This window comes from Diabrotica virgifera, chromosome 9 (assembly GCF_917563875.1).
Source record: "Diabrotica virgifera virgifera chromosome 9, PGI_DIABVI_V3a".
In the NCBI taxonomy this organism is placed as follows: Eukaryota; Metazoa; Arthropoda; class Insecta; order Coleoptera; family Chrysomelidae; genus Diabrotica; species Diabrotica virgifera.
The window spans coordinates 148573436-148586177 of NC_065451.1; the positions used below are offsets into that span (position 1 = coordinate 148573436).

Sequence of the window (12742 nt, forward strand, 5' to 3'; positions counted from 1 at the left end):
TATACCAAATTTGGGCCGGTTTAAAAAATATTTAGACTTAATTTTTTTTTTTGGGTCGAAATTTTATTTTTTAATTCTTGTCAGCCTTGCCAGTTGCTAAAAGTTGGAACTAGTATTTATATAATCCTATACCAAATTTGGGACGATTTAGAAAGTAATTAACCGGGCCCCCCGGCCTTCAAAGAATTTTTATTTTGTTAAAAAAATGTTTGGGGCTATTAAAAAAGCTTCTGTTGTCATACTCTATTATTAAGCAAAAGAAAGATAATACAGTAGACAGAAAAAAATACTTAAGCTTTTAATTGCCGTTCAAGAAGATCTAAACTAAATCGTCAAATATAATACAGTGTTGGTCATTGTGATGTATGTAAATAGGTAGTATTCGGAACGCACTCAAGTTGGTAATATTGTAAGAGTGACGTGACAGTGACAAGTACAGTGAAGCGGAAATAAAACCATTCTGAATCTAGACACGATAGATACAAGTTGTTTCTCCTCCAAGGTTAACCTAAGAACCCTACCACGTGTTACATTATAATATTACATGGTGCCGAACTAAATCGAATACGTTAAAAAAAAGAAGATATAAGTGCAATGGAATTCAAGGCAGCTATAAACTCGATGCAAATGTCAGGTAACGTGTATGAAAATTGGAAATTCTTCATACAAAGATTCAAAAACTACTTACAAGCTACAGAATTAACAAAGAAACCTGAAATAACCCAGTGTGCACAGCTATTACAGTTAATAGGGGACGAAGGGTTCAAAATATATAACACGTTTAAGTTCTCAACAGAAGAAAAAGACAAGTTTGAAAAATTTGAAGCACATTTCAAGCCAAAAAGTAACGTGTCAAATGCAAGGTATTGCCTGTTCACCAGAAAACAAGAAGAAGGTGAGTCAGTAGACAAATTTATAACAGATATTATAAACAAGGCAAAAAATTGTGAGCTAGAGAATTTGGAGGACAGTCTGATTAAGACTTGCATAACTTGTGGGGTAGCAGATGAAACGATGAGACAGAGGCTATTAGAAGAAGATGAGATGAGCTTGGAAAAAGCAATCAATCTGTGTAAAAGTATAGAAAATTCGAAAATCCAGTCTGAAAAAATGAAGTCAGAGGAGGTGCACTACATAAAGAAAAGAAACTTCAATAAGAAATATGAAATAGAGAACAGTGGGAAGACAGAAGAGTGAATCCAACTCATTCGAAGTCCCAAGACGGCCAGTTCAATGGTAAATCTGGAAGCAGTTCAGGGTGCAGTAGGTGCGGAATGGAGCAGAGGCCAACCATGCAAAGCATATAAAGCTAAGGCCCGTATTCATAGTCGGTACTCAAGTCAGCGTCGATGCTTAAGGTCGACCTTGAACAAATTTGTGTTTCATAAACCGTACTCAACGTGAAATGCGGTCTTGAAGAGCCAAAAAATGACACTAATGACAGCTGAGTCTCAAGTCGTCGATGGACCCAAGGTTAATAGATTAGGGCGTAGGTTGTCTCATAACTGTAGACCAATCAAAGGCTGGCTTTTTAAAGGCGGGAATACGTCATCCGTACGACAATTTTAAAATTGTCATAAGAGTCAATGCTAATAAAAGGTTCAAAAACTTAGGTTTTGCAATATATTTTGAGATTTTCTTGGGTATAGGTATATTAAGTGGTTCTTATATTGGTAATTATATCAATTTTTCCCTTAAAAATCAATAGTCTGCTAACAAAAAACTAGAATTCATTTAACACTTATTATGTGTGTTTTAAATGGAGAAAACAATTTAATTAGCACAAAACTCCAAAAAAATAGAAGAAAAAGTTTAAAATCAAAAATACTAATATGTAGGTACTTACTTATTATGTTTTTCGTGGAATGTGCAGCACTTTTATCATTTTTGGTGGTATGCAACAACAAAAGAACGAATAATATAAATAATTTATTATTAGGTTAAAATATAAAAAAGACGTAACATAATATTAACATATTCAGACACGAGGAAATGTTTGCTACCTATTTTCTTATGTTTAGAGGCCCATTTATCTTGTAACATTTTATTATCCATTATTGTTTGATAATGTTAAGGTATTTGGGAAATGTCCAAAAACATTATTTTGTTTCCATCCGGTTCAGGAATTTTGGAGTTGCTTTTACATATAGCTATGCTACAAATGTTACCACCACTCATCTAAAAAATGTTTTACTATTATAACATACAAAACTACATATTATTATGTGTAATATTATAATTTTTAAACTAACTTTACACGGTTACGAAAACACACTTCACAAGTCATTACTGCCTTTGTATAGGACCCAAATAAGTAATTATAGTAATATTGTCCTTATATGCTTAAAAACTCAACAAATATTAAACAAATAAACGATATTATAAGAAAATTCCACAAAAATATACGGAAATATAACCACAAACAACTGTCAAACTTGACTTTGTCGTACGAGTGACGTACGCATTCCCCTCCCTCTCGCTTCCGCCCACATAGTTATGAGATAACCTAACCCCCTTAGAGCATGGAAAAAATTTTCTTTCTCTGGAGATCTAACACGCAATCTGTTTTTCGAACGAAAGTGAATCCTTATTTTAATACGGTTGGTTCTCATTGAGATTTTTCATCACTTGTTTTATTAGTGATTTTTGTGCGATTTCTGAGTGAAAACTAGCAATTTTTTTAACTCTTTATAGTGGTGATGTGTCCGGCTTACGGTTGTAAAAGCGACAGCAGCAGGAAATAAGTGCGAATTACATTTTACAGGTAAATAAATATTTCTGTTATGTGTGCGTAGATGAAAATTCAATAAATACTCCTATATTCTTAGATATTGCCTCTTAAATGATTAATAATTTGAAAATTAACACTTCAATGTACCTTATTACATAATTAAAATTACATGGTTAAGTTATAAAATGAGAAAAATTTACATGTAAAATTAAAAGTAACATAAAAAATCACCATTTTACCAGTGGTGTAGGTACGAAACGGTACGAAATAAATGAAATTATAAAATATATTGTGGCAACTTCGAAAATGGAATTAATAGCGTATATTGTTATTACATATTATTGACTTTTTTTGTTGTTAAACATTTTATTGCTTGATTTTATTTTGTTTATATGTAAAAAAATTATTTAAGAGCACAGGCGCAAATATTTTACGGCTATCTCTACTTTTCCTTTTTTTACACGGCAAATTATATGTAGTAAAGTTTTCACTGGTATGGATACGTACATAAACATTACTTGACAATGACATTGTCACCATTAACTTAAGATGACTTTTGAATGTTCTTGGATAACTGTTACTTGTATCATCGCTTAAATTATTAATTCAATTAATTAATATGATAATTTTTCACTAACTATGTATTCAGTGATTATAATAATTTATATACTATGCCATAAAAGATAATACTTAATCGAGAAAAGAGGAAAAGTGATTTTTTTAATAATATATTGTTACTATGGAACGCTTAGATAAATTTTGAATATCTTTAACAACAAAATGCTTATATCACAATATATATCCTGGTGTAGTCTCTGCTTGGGATCTTCCATAAATAATAAACAATAAATAACTTTTTATTAATGTCACGTCTTAAATTCTTTAGCCAATACACTATCAATATTATTTAATAAACAACTCAAAATAACGAGCGATACACAATTATTGGATCAAAGCTAGCCGTGCAAAAAATTACGTATGTCTTGTTTTAATCTGAATTGTTATCAATTAATTTTGATTAACGTTATAAAACATAAAAAATCAGTCAAAGCCTTTAACACAGAACTTTAATCTAAAATAAAAAGAATTAACACAATTATAAGTAACAATAATAAAATAAAATCAAACAGGATGCTGTATATGTCCACCACCAACATCTCTACATAACCTAACTTTTCTTGTTAAGTTGACGTGCACTGCAAAGTTGACGTACACTGGAAAGTAGTATATCTGAATTAAGAACAGACATGCACTGTATATCTGTCTCTGTCGTTGAGGGCCATCTATGGTGACAATAATTTTGGATCAAACGTTATTATTATTCCTAAAGCCGTGTCAAATATCTAAAATTGCCGCTGTCTTGTCAGCACATTCTGTTCGACTGAGTGCGTTGTACGACAAAGATAGCGAATATTTAATTTGGAAAATATTACCACTGACATGGTGTTCATTTTTTTCCAATTGGCTCCGTGCGTCTCCCCTCTACGTACAGTCACGTGATACGCTGTCAGATTTTGTAAGGACGTTTTAACATTGAGTCTTATGTGATTATTTTGTTAAACTTGAATATTTTATTTTGTAGTGATAATAACCGAATACAATTGTTAGAATTCATTAGTTATTAATTTATACTGTAATTTATAGTGCAACAAAATATTTTCTTTTTCGTTAATAAATATTTATTGACATAAACTGCGATAGTGAGGTTATGCATACAAAATCAAACTGATAATCAATATTGGAAAGTGAAGAATTTATAGTGCGTTTTTATTTTCTGTTTATATTAATACATAATATCACTAGCGTGACACGGCATTTTTTTAAATGTCTCATTTAAACATACACAAAGCGTCCTTATAAAATTTCAAAAAACCGCCACCATGAGCAGGTCGGTCGATTTTGCTTTGACACTTTGTTAACGCTCGGAGCGAATAGGGCTTTTTATAGATTGTCACTTGTTTCGAGCTTCTGTCATGTGTCACATAATATTAATATATCTACGTCATACGTCTTTGGTTTGTATTATTGTTATATACCAATAAAGTATGTCGTAGATATATTAATACTATGTGACACATGACAGAAGCTCGAAACAAATGACTGTGAATAAAAAGCCCTATAGGGCTTTTCATCGATTGCCATTTGTTTCGAGCTTGTGTCATGTGTCACATAATATTAATATATCTACGTCATACGTCTCTAGTTTGTATCATTGTTATATACCAATAACGTATGACGTAGATATATTAATATTATGTCACACGACAGAAGCTCGAAACAAATGACTGTGAATGAAAAGCCCTATAGGGCTTTTCATCGATTGCCATTTGTTTTGAGCTTCTGTCATGTGTCACATAATATTGATATATCTACGTCATACGTCTCTAGTTTGTATCATTGTTATATACCAATAACGTATGACGTAAATATATTAATATTATGTGACACATGACAGAAGCTCGAAACAAATGACTGAATGAAAGACTAAATTATTACCGAGGGCTAAAAGTCCCTCAGAATAAACAAAAAGTTTCTTTTGAATGAGATCTTTGAAAATAAAAATCACACTAAATTGTCTCTTAGTTTTTCACCCCTGTAACTTTTTTCTCAGAATTCGAAAAAATAAATCCTATTTAAATATAGTATTGGAGCCGAAATTTTGCGACCTATGTGAAATAAAGATATCTATCATAAATCAATAATTCAAAAAGTTTGCTTTCGTCACATCCCCTAATTCCTAATCCTGTTTTATTTTGAGTAGGTATAAAAGTTCAACATACTAAAATACTGTTATTTGTTTCAATCTTTCTATGTAAGCCATGCATAATATTGTGTAATTAATAAAAATAGAAAATTGAACTAAACCTACGAGCAATATTATTTAATTATGTAGTTTTATATAGTTTCTTCTGGCCTACGCGATACGCCACTGGTACTCGTGTTTGGTTCTAACTTGGTTTTGGCTTCAGTTTCGTTCTCGTTGCGGTCACTCCAGGGAGAGGGTAAAAAATTTTCCATACTCTAAGCTAACCCCTATCTATGAACCTTGCGATGGACCTACCTTAAGTATAGATATATAATACTCTAGATTGCGCCCTGCGATCTTAAAATGGGTGACGGTTGCGACAGAGATAAATGAGCCTATTTGGTCGGTAGTCTCTTTTTAATTTTAGGGGAATATCGACGACGTGACTATCCCACTTTATCGAGTAATAGGTCTGGATCCCGCGTATGAAAAAAAAGTTGATTAATAGCAAGCTGAAAATTTGTTAATAGCTTAAGGGTGTCTAGTTGGACAAACTTTGATATATGGGAACACTGGAACAGGGGAAGTTTTAATTGTGGAACAGGTTAAAAATTTGGAACTGTCAGACCACGAAAACGGCACATGTATTTTGTCCGACAGAACAGACTTAAACTCTCCGAACAGAGATTAAACTCTTATGCAAAAATCAGACTGCTATTTATCACCAAATGGGCGTTTTAGTGAGTGGAACATGTAGAATATATCAAATGACAGGAATTATGACAGGTGATAAATAGCAGTCTGATTTTTGCATGAGAGTTTAATCTCTGTTCGGAGAGTTTAAGTCTGTTCTGTCGGACAAAATATATGTGCCGTTTTCGTGGTCTGACCGTTTCAAATTTTTAACCTGTTCCACAATTAAAACTGCCCCTGTTCCAGTGTTCTCATATATCAAAGTTTATCCGACTAGACACCCTTAAGCTATTAACAAATTTTCAGCTTGCTATTAATCAACTTTTTTTTCATACGCGGGATCCAGACCTATAATATGTGTTGACAGTTGGAGCGGGTGGTGACGAGAAATGGTCTTTGGTCTTCGGACGTGGATAATCGTGGTTCGAATCCCATACCAACTTTACCTTTTTTATTTTTATTTAATCAATATTGCGTTTATTAGATACTTTTACTTCTGAAAAATGGACCTAAGTAAATCTAGCAGATAATAAATGTAGTACCTATGTATAGTAAGTTAATATTGGAATACATTTTGTGAACTGATACAATTATAAAAAGAGGGGGATGTGATGTATGTAAATAGGTAGTATTCGGAACGCACTCAAGTTGGTAATATTGTAAGAGTGACGTACGTCACTCTTACAATATTACCAACTTGAGTGCGTTCCGAATACTACCTATTTACATACATCACATCCCCCTCTTTTTATAATGACAAAATAAACATAACTTTCTTTAACAAATCTTTAAATAAACACTTATAAATTTCCACAATTGTTTCATTCATCCTTTACCCCCTTTTATTTTATAATAAAATTACTTATAAATCTAGTCTATCAGGTTTTTTAACAATTCGACCTGAAGAGGTTTGTGGAGGTAAGTTTATTGGAGAGTGATGATCAGAATGGTTATCAGAGACACTTTCAAAATTTTGTGACTCTCTAGTTTCAGATTCGTTATCTGAATGTTCATCGTCAGAAGTTGCAGGAATGCGAACTAAAAATTGTCTATTTCTTGCAATTTCTGACCCAGAATCTCTTAATTTAATCGAGTAGGTTTTATCTCTTAATTTATGTGTGATAATTAAAGACTGGATTATATGCAAAATGCATATGCATATATATGCTGCATATTTCTCATGTTTTTCATAAATGCATATGCCTTGCATATTTGGAGATTTAAGAGCATATAAATGCATATTTTGATGGGAATTTACTCTACCCCATTTAAAAATAAGGTATATATTAGTAACATCAACATCCATTAAAATAAAATGTGAAAGTAAATATTTTGCTGTTAAGCTCCTTTGTTGTTGTACCCATAAACATAATGGGCGTTATTTATAGCTGCAGGTATCATTATCCGGATATTTAAGATTTATAGACTTCTCAGAATTTACAAATTACCTAAGTAAATACCGATTATATTTTGAATAACATTACAAATATTACCTGTACTTTCTGCTGGTGTCGGCCAACTATGAATTATTCTGGGAAAACCAACCAAAACGAAATTTTAAGCATTTTAAGGGTAGGATAGATTATTTTATTTTATGAATGGTTAGTCTTAAATCAATCGCCGATTATTCAACTTTTGTGATTGCAAGTTATTGACTATACTGTGTAAAAAAATCATTTTATTATTATTGTGAAAATGCCTAAAGTAGCAAGGGAAAAATCAAGTCTTCTCAGAAGTTGGATTGGAAGTAACAATCATCTAAAAGTTATCGACAGTGAAAGTATGTTTTGCACCATTTGTGATAAAAAGGTAAGTTCTCCACTTCAATAGATTTTTAAACTTATCAAACTTCTTTGCACATCTATGTGTCTGTCTATTCTAAAATGACAAACCGTCCCATTTCTTCAAAAACTGTTTTTTAAAGTTCGCAACGGTTTGGCTTATACAGAGCGAGGTGTTGAGAGTGGCCCACCCTGTATACTACGGTACACTGACTGTACTTTATTGTTTGACGATTTCAATTTCACTTTGAGAAATAAAAAAAAATTGGGGGAGGTTTAAAAAGTTTGATCATTTTAATGTAGGTATCTATTTACGAAAACATCTAAAACATCATTATCATTATATTCCAGATTCCATGTCAAAAGAAATTCCAAGTAGTTCAACACATAAAAACTTCACTTCACCAAACTAAGCTATCAAAAAATGATAATAAACCTCGCCAGCAGATTCTACAGAACAGTTTGCAGATTCAGAATACGTCAGTTGGGCAAGAAACCTTTGCAAAGGATTTATGCCATTTTTTTTTGAACTGCAATATCCCTCTGCACAAGTTAGAACATAAATCGTGTCAAAACTTTTTAAAAACTTATTGCAAGATTAAAGATAAACCAGCTCAAATACCAAGTTCTTCAACTCTTCGGAAAAAATATGTCAGTGCATGTTACAAAGATGTGATGACGAGTATTAAAAATCAGTTAAAAGCCGAATATCTTTGGATTTCCGTCGACGAAACAATTTAACGGATACAAAGGGTCGACAAATTGCGAATCTAATTGTTGGAGTTCTTAACGACTCTGGCGATTTTAAAAACTCATACTTAATTAGTGTAAAATGTTTGGAAAAAACAAACTATGCTACAATAGCTAGATTTGTTAACGAATCCCTAACAAATTTTTTTTTACCTGATCAAGTACCATTTGAAAAAATATTATTAATGCTTAGTGATGCCGCCTCATATATGATGAAAGCTGCATCCAATCTTAAAATCTTTTTCCCTAATTTAATTCACTGTACATGTTTGGCGCACGGCCTAAACAGAGTTGCAGAGAAAGTTAGAATTGAATTTCCCAATGTAAACACCTTAATAAATAATGTAAAAAAAGTATTTCTGAAAGCACCACTACGTGTACAGGTATATAGGGAGATGCTTCCCGATATTCCTTTACCACCAGAACCAGTATTAACCAGATGGGGAACTTGGCTTAAAAGTGCTATATTTTTATCTGAACACTACGACGACATCAAAAGCGTTATTTCAAGTTTTGATCCGACTTGTACCGCTATTGATAACTGTCAAAATATTTTTAAAGAAAAGTCTATTAAAAATCAATTGTTGTATATAAAATCGAATTTCGATATCATTGAAAGTTCAATTACAAAATTAGAGGCTCAAAATTTATGTCTTCACAATAGTATGTCTATTGTTGATTCGGTTAAACAGAAAATAACAAATCTGAATGGGGAAATTGGAGTAAAAATTAAAGATAAACTTGATGACGTTTTAAACAAAAATGAGGGTTTCACTTTATTGCGTTCAATAAATAATATAATCAATTTTGGAAACTTCGATGAAAATATTAATATGGATCCGTCTCTAATAGCAAAGTTTAAATATGCCCCAATTACATCTTGTGACGTTGAGAGATCTTTTTCTGCCTATAAACAAATATTAACAGATAGAAGACATAATATTAGTTTAGAAAATATGAATCAATATATGATTATTTATTGTAACAATAAAAATATGTAAATTTGTTTTATTGTACTCTTTTTATAATATTAGTTTAGAAAATATGAATCAATATTGTAACAATAAAAATATGTACATTTATTTTATTGTACTCTTATTTATCTTGTGGTCAAAATAAAATATTTTGCCGTTTTATTTGTCACAAAACCTGAAGTTAAAAAAATATATTAAGAAATAATAATACAATTTGGTTTAAATTCAAACCTATTTATTTATTTTTATTATTTTTTATTTATTTATGTATTTAACGTAAACCATAAAATTATTCATATAAAAATAAGTGCATATATAAATGCATATTTGCATGTTAATTGTGCATATTCAGCTTGTTTTAAAATGCATATTGCATGCATATTTTAGACATTTTTTAGTGCATATTTTCCAGTCTCTAGTGATAATTTTGTTGTGTTAAAGTTAAAGCCTTTGATATGTAAGCTACTGGTTGACCTTTTTGTAAAAGTACAGCTCCTATTGAGTCTTTTGAACAGTCAACCGATATTAAACACTTTTCATTTATATCAAAATGTCTTAATACTGGGCTTTTTGAAATTATTTCCTTAATTTTACTAAAACATTCATCATGTTTATGTGACCAATGCCATTCTACATTTTCTTTAATTAATTCCCTAAGAGGTGCGGTTAAGTCTGACAAATTTTTTATGTGTTTAGACAAATACGTTATCATTCCTAATAATCTCTGTATGTCTTTTTTATTTTCTGGCTTTTTCATATCTTGAATGGCTTTAATTTTATCACTATCAACACTTTGACCATCTTTATTGTAATTAAATCCTAAAAATTTTACATTTTTTACACCAAAACTACATTTTTCATAATTAAATTTGACATTATTTATCCTAGCTCTTTCTAAAACTTGATATAAACATTTATCATGTTGTTGTTTTGATGAGCCATAAACAATTAAATCATCAATATATGTTTCTACACCCTCCATATTAAATATTTTACTGAATCTTTTGTGAAACACCTCACTTGCTGAACTAATGCCATAAGGCAGTCTTAAAAATTTATATCTACCATAGCAAGTGTTAAAAGTACATAATTTGCTACTTTCATCATCAAGCTTTATGCTCCAAAATGCTTTTGAGGCATCAAGCTTGCTGAAATAAACGTTACCTTTTAAATTTGCAGCTATTTCATCAATCGTAGGGAGTTGAAAGTGCTCTCTTTTGATAGCTTTATTCAAGTCTCTAGGATCTATACAAACTCTTATGGAATTACTTTTTGGTTTTCTTACCAAGACTATCGAGTTGACCCAATCTGTAGGTTCATCAACCTTCTCAATTATTCCATTTTTCTCCATTTCAGCTAATTCAAGTTTTAGTTTCTCCTTTAATTGTAGTGGAATCTTTCTTGGAGGATGTATAACTGGTTGTGCAGTTTCATTTAGCATGATTTTGTATGGCTCATCCAAGCAGCCTATACCTGAAAAAACTTCTTTAAATATTTTTTTCACATCAGAGTAATCATTTTTAAATGTAACTTCTCTAGAATTCAAATTATTTTCACTTTTTTCTATAGTATTGATTCTTTTTAATATATTTAAAGCTTTACATGTAGGAAGACCTAATACCGTTGGTGAATTAATTTCTACCACATAAAACATTATGTTGTACATGTTATATTTATACTTGCATTCTAAACTACATTTTCCAATGACCCTAAGTGTTTCATCCGAAAATGTCGTTAACCTGCAGTTTGTTTTCTGTAGTTCAACATTAACTTCTAGAGAATTTAACTTATTTATTGATATTACGTTTGCCATTGCCCCTGTATCTAATCTACAGCTTAATTTACGCTTGTTAACTTCAAAATGTATCATGAAATCATCATCAAAACTGCTATTTTTGGTATTTACCAAGCCTATAAACAAATCATCTGATTTTGAATCATCTACATACTTAATTTGTTTTTGAAAACATTTTTTTGCATAATGCCCTATTTTATTACATAAATTACACTTAAGCCCCGTATTCATAGTCGGTACTCAAGCCATACTTGAGCTTGAGGCCGTGCTCAGCCAAGTCGAAGTCGACATGCCCCGCTAACTCGAATAAAAAACATGTAATCGTATTTATTTTCCTTCCGTTTAGTCAAAGGCGCTGATGTCGGCATTGTGATTGGTGGAACATGACTTTTGACAAATCCTGCGCTATCTGTGAATCTGTAATATGTGTTCGTGTTCGTTCGTTCGTTGTCGGTCACTTATTTTATATGGTCGGTTATGTGACACGGTTCTTAGACTATACTAGTATAATTATACTATATATATATATATATATATATATATATATATAGTTATATATAGTTATACTATACTAGTATAGTCTAAGAACCGTGGGTTATGTGATGTGTTTGGTGTTTGTGTTTAGTTTGTGTCACCATAAAAAGCTGATATTCAGTCGTTTTTTGATATTTTTGTTATTTCATAATCGAGTACCTTTTTAAAGGTAAGTTTTTCTGATTGTAGGTACTGTTTATCCAATAGTTTTAAAATACACATTTTATTTCGCGTTTTGTTGTTGGGTCTAATGGCCGATCACTGTTGTGTGCAGCCGATAAATTCAACAAGTAAACATATATTTAATCGACATTAAATACTCATATTTCTATGTAAAATGTCACATTATTGTATAAATAAATAATTAAGAAACAAAAGTTGTTTGTGTTTTACCTTTATTGTCCACTTCAATAAAATTATAATATTAAATATTGGAAGTACCGTATGGAGGCTATGGTGTACCTAGCGTGGAGGCTAGATAACGCTACCCTTCCTCAAGGTTCATAAATAGACAGGTTGCATGGTAACTTTCCACCAATCAGCGTCGAGAATCTAATAGCGGGAGTGACGTCACCCAGAATGCTGCATTCAAATGCATTCACTTCACTCATTGAAATGAACTCGGAAAGTAGGAATGTATTGAAAATGTGTATATTTAAAAAAAAATACGTTTGCATTTTTAATGACTATTTATTTCATATATTCTTTAAAAAATGTGGTAGATACCTGTAGAGTTAC

The 12742-nt window shown here is 31.2% G+C and overlaps 1 long non-coding RNA gene across 1 annotated transcript; it reads right to left on the reverse strand.

Moving 5' to 3' along the window:
• Positions 1-1916: 1916 nt before the first annotated feature.
• LOC126892314 (uncharacterized) lies at positions 1917-2452 on the reverse strand. The gene is made up of 2 exons (XR_007700782.1): positions 2253-2452; positions 1917-2178 (listed from the first exon to the last, which is right to left on the reverse strand). It is a non-coding gene; the product is annotated as an uncharacterized LOC126892314 (long non-coding RNA).
• Between the last annotated feature and the right edge of the window lie 10290 nt (positions 2453-12742).